Raw genomic sequence first — 4,340 nt, forward strand, 5'->3', positions numbered from 1 at the left:
ATGTTCTGTATCCTACTTTGGTGAGTGGCGTCTGGGGTCTTAAAAGCTTGCAAGCAGCCATCTAAGATGCATCAACTTGTCCCAACCACTTGGAGTAAAGGAGAACGAAGAACACCAAAGACACAAGGAAAGTATTAGCCCAAGAGACAGAATGGCCACATAAACCAGAGACTTCATCAGCCTGAGATCAGAAGAACTAGATGGTGCCCGGCTACTACCAATGAACATACTGACAGGGAACACAACAGAGAGTCCCTGATGAAGCAGCAGCAGGATGGGGTGCAGAACTCAAATTCTAGTAAGAAGACCAGACTTAACGGTCTGAGACTGGAGGTACCCCAGAAAGCATGGCCCCTGGACTCTCTATCAGCCCAGAACTAAAACAATTCTGAGGCCAACTCCTCAGACAGGGATTGGACTGGACTGTGGGACATGAAGTGATACTCATGAAGAGCGTGCCTCTTAGTCAAGTAGATACAAGAGACCAAAGGGGCAGCTTCTGTCCAGAGGTGAGATGGGAAGGCAGAGAGAGTTAGGAGCTGGTTGAACGGTCATGGGAAATCAGGGGCGGAAAGGAGGAGTGTGCTGTCACAGAATGGGGTGAGCAATTAGGGTCACCTAACAATGTATGTATAAAAATTTTGTATGGGAGACTAACCTGAAATGTAAACTTCTTTTAACTACAACATTAAAAAAAAAAAAAAGAAAAAAAAAATTTGTTCCAAAAAAAAAAACCACAATGAGATAGCATTTCACCCCAGCATTACTGGCACAATAACACTGGAAATAACAAATGCTGGAGAGGCTGTGGTGAGAGAGGAACTCTTATGCACTTCTGGTGGGAATGCAAAATGATACAACCATTTTGGAAAAAGATATGCCACTTCCTTAGAAAGCTAGAAATAGAAATACCATACAATCCAGCAATCCCATTCCTAGGAATATATCCTAGAGAAATAACAGCCATCACACAAATAGACACATGCACACCCGTGTTCATGGCAGCATTGTTCACAATAGCAAAAAGATGGAAACAACCTGATGCCCATCAACAGATGAATGGATCAACTATGGTACATACACACAATGGAATATTATGCAAACATAAAGAACAATGATGAATTTGTGAAGCATCTCATAACATGGATGAAACTGGACATTATGCTCAGTGAAATAAGTCAATCACAAAAGGACAAATATTGTATGAAACCTCTATTGTAAAAACTCATGAAAAAGTTTACATACAAAAAGTAACAATCTTAGTTAGTTATGAGGGATGGGAGGGGTGGGGGGGAAGTACTAAATAGACAATAGGTAAGTGCTACCTTTGGTGAAGGGTGAGACAGTACACAATACTGGGGAAGCCAGCACAACTTGTACAAGGAAAGGTCATGGAAGCTCCATAGACACATCCAAACTCCCTGAGGGTCTGAATTGCTGGGCGGAGGGCTGTGGGGACCATGGTCTCGGGGAACATCTAGCTCAACTGGCATAACACAGTTTATAAAGACAATGCTCTACATTTTATCTTGGTGAGTAGTGTCTGGGGTCTTAAAAGCCTGTAAGCAGCCATCTAAGATACTCCACTGGTCTCACCCCTATGGGAGCAAGTGAGAATGAGGAGACCAGGATACAAGGAAAAGATCACTCTAAAGGACTAATGGACCACAGCTACCAAGGCTCCACCAGACTGAGACCAGTACAGCTACACGGTGCCTGGCTAACACCACTCACTGCTTTGACCGGGAACACAATAGAGGGTTCTGGGCAGAGCTGGAGAAGCACGTAGAACAAAATTCTAACACACTCAAAAAAGATCAGATTTACTGCCCTGAGACTGGAAAAACCCCAAAGAGTATGGCCCCCAGACACCCTTTTAGCTCAGTGGTGAAGTCACTTACGAGGATCACCATTCAGCCGGGAACTGGACAGCCCCATAAAACAAAATGGGACTAATGAGGCACAGCAGTCCAGGGACAAGGACTGGAAGGTAGAACGGGACAGGAAAGCTAGTGATAGGAACCCAAGGTTGAGTAAGGACAGTGTTGACATGTAGTGGGGTTGTTAACCATTGTCATAGGGCAACACGTTCACTGTTTAATGAGAAACTATTTTGTTCTGTAAACCTTCATCTAAAGTGAGAATAGCAGCAGAACTAGAAGAACATAAGTGATGTCACTGAACTGTGCATGCAGAAATTTTTGAAATGGTGTATCTTTTGCTGTGTATATTTTCACCCAAAAAAAAAATGTCAAGAAGGGAACAGGGTCGACATGTCGTGGGGTTGTTAACCAATGTCATAAAACAAATATGTGTACTGTTTAATGAGAAACTATTTGTTTTGTAAACCTTCACCTAAAGTACAATTAAAAAAAAAGAATTTCACTTTACCTCCCCCTCCAAAAAAAAAAAAAATCAAAACATTAAAGTGGTGAGAAACTATTTGTTTTGTAAACCTTCACCTAAAGTACAATTAAAAAAAAAGAATGTCACTTTACCTCCCCCCCCAAAAAAAAAAAATCAAAACATTAAAGTGGTAAACAAAGATTCAGCCTCTTTTAGCAAAAAAATATGAATTGCCTTTGGCATTTCTATCACAACTCTCCTTTTCAAACATACTACCCGAGTGGTACAAATGGTTAATATGCTTGGCTACTAACTAAAAGCCTGAAGGTTTGTGTCCACTCAGAGGTACATCAGCAGAAAACCATGGCAATCCACTTCTAAAAAATCATCCACTGAAAACTCTACGGAGCACTGTTCTACTCAGACACATACAGGGTCAGCATGAGTCAGAGTCAACTCAATAGCAACTGTTCTCTGGCAATTTTTTTTTTTTTTTTTTTTTGATGAAACCACATACTTATATCCTGGCAACCACTCCATAAAGACCCGTCACAGCAGACACTGTAATTAAGAAATAACTGTTGTAACTACATTAAGGACGAGTCTCGTCTCAACCTCACCGCTCCCCCAGTGCTCACCATGCACATGGTAGGACTGATGATGGATCTGCTGAATGAACACTTATGAGATGTCCTCCAGCATACCAGCACTCGCGGGGGGTGCAGCTTTTTCAAAGGCAGACATTACAAAGGAGAGAGTAATAGATTTGACCGCACAATTTAAACTAAGTTAAAAATTTAACAAGCAAGTGGGGGAAATTGAGCATGCACAGAGCTGGTATACTTAACACATACAGGAATTTGAAAATCAGTTAAGAGTAGTATAAACACTTCTACAGAAGAGTTAATAAAGTATATAGGCAACCACTATGGATATTCAAGTGGCCAAAAAAACATTTTAAAATGTGTAACACTATTACATTAAGACACTATTTTTCACCTATCAAAATGGCCAACATAAAAAACTGAATGGTAAGACCCAGTTTCAGTGATGGAGCAGGAAAAAGGACACTCTCATGTACTGTCGGCAGGCATTGTAAATTGGTACAATCTATCAAGAGAACATTTTCATTAGTGTACATCAAACTCTTGTAAATTTTCAAATTGATCAATAATTACATTTCTAAAATTTATTATGAGGAAGTAATCAAGAATGTTCACCTAAGATTGTGTAACAGAAAAAAAAAACCAAAAGGAAACAGCCAAAATAATCACCAGTAGGGAACTGCTCTAGAATATTATGGTTCATCGATTAAATGGAACACTACACAATTATTTTAAAAAGCCACAGGAATACTTTTACAGGCATGGGGAAGGGATGGTATATAAAGTTAACTGAAAAGAACAAAACCACATATAGTACCACATTTTTCTAAAAAAGTTCATGTTTGTACTAATAAATGTATAGATTACACACGCATAGAAAAATATCTAGTGTAGTACAGACTAAAATGTTAACACGTTATCTTGAATTGAGGACAATCAGATACAATTCTTATTTTCTTCTTTCTGATGTTTCTTTTAACCTATCAAATTAGACACTTCCAACATTGCTAGTGAGAATACAAAGCAGAAAAACTTTTCTAAAAAAAGTTTAAGGGGACCTCATACCATCAAGAAAGCAGTGCTGGGAGCAGAGCACGTCCTTTGGACGGGGGTCCCTGCACAGAGAACCTCCTACTCCAGGGGAACACTGAAGGGAAGAAGGCCAACAGAAAGAAAAAGCCTTCCCCTGGAGCTGACGCCCTGAATTTGGACTTTTAGCCTACTTTCACTGTGAGGAAATAAATTTCTCTCCGTTAAAACCGTCCACTTCCAGTGACAAGGGCCAGAAGGCAGAAGGGGACAAGGAAGCTGGTGATAGGGAACCCAAGGTTAAGTAAGGATATTGTTGATGTGTTGTGAGATTGTTAACCATTGTCATAGGGCAACATT

At 40.2% G+C, this 4,340-nt stretch overlaps 1 protein-coding gene across 4 annotated transcripts in view; it reads right to left on the bottom strand.

The window, feature by feature from the left end:
• ATP6V1H (ATPase H+ transporting V1 subunit H) overlaps nucleotides 1–4,340 on the bottom strand; it is a 140,715-nt gene that overhangs the window by 116,383 nt on the left and 19,992 nt on the right. The window lies entirely within an intron of this gene.

The sequence above is a fragment of the Trichechus manatus genome, unplaced genomic scaffold (genome assembly GCF_000243295.1).
Source record: "Trichechus manatus latirostris isolate Lorelei unplaced genomic scaffold, TriManLat1.0 scaffold00038, whole genome shotgun sequence".
Taxonomy (NCBI): domain Eukaryota; kingdom Metazoa; phylum Chordata; class Mammalia; order Sirenia; family Trichechidae; genus Trichechus; species Trichechus manatus.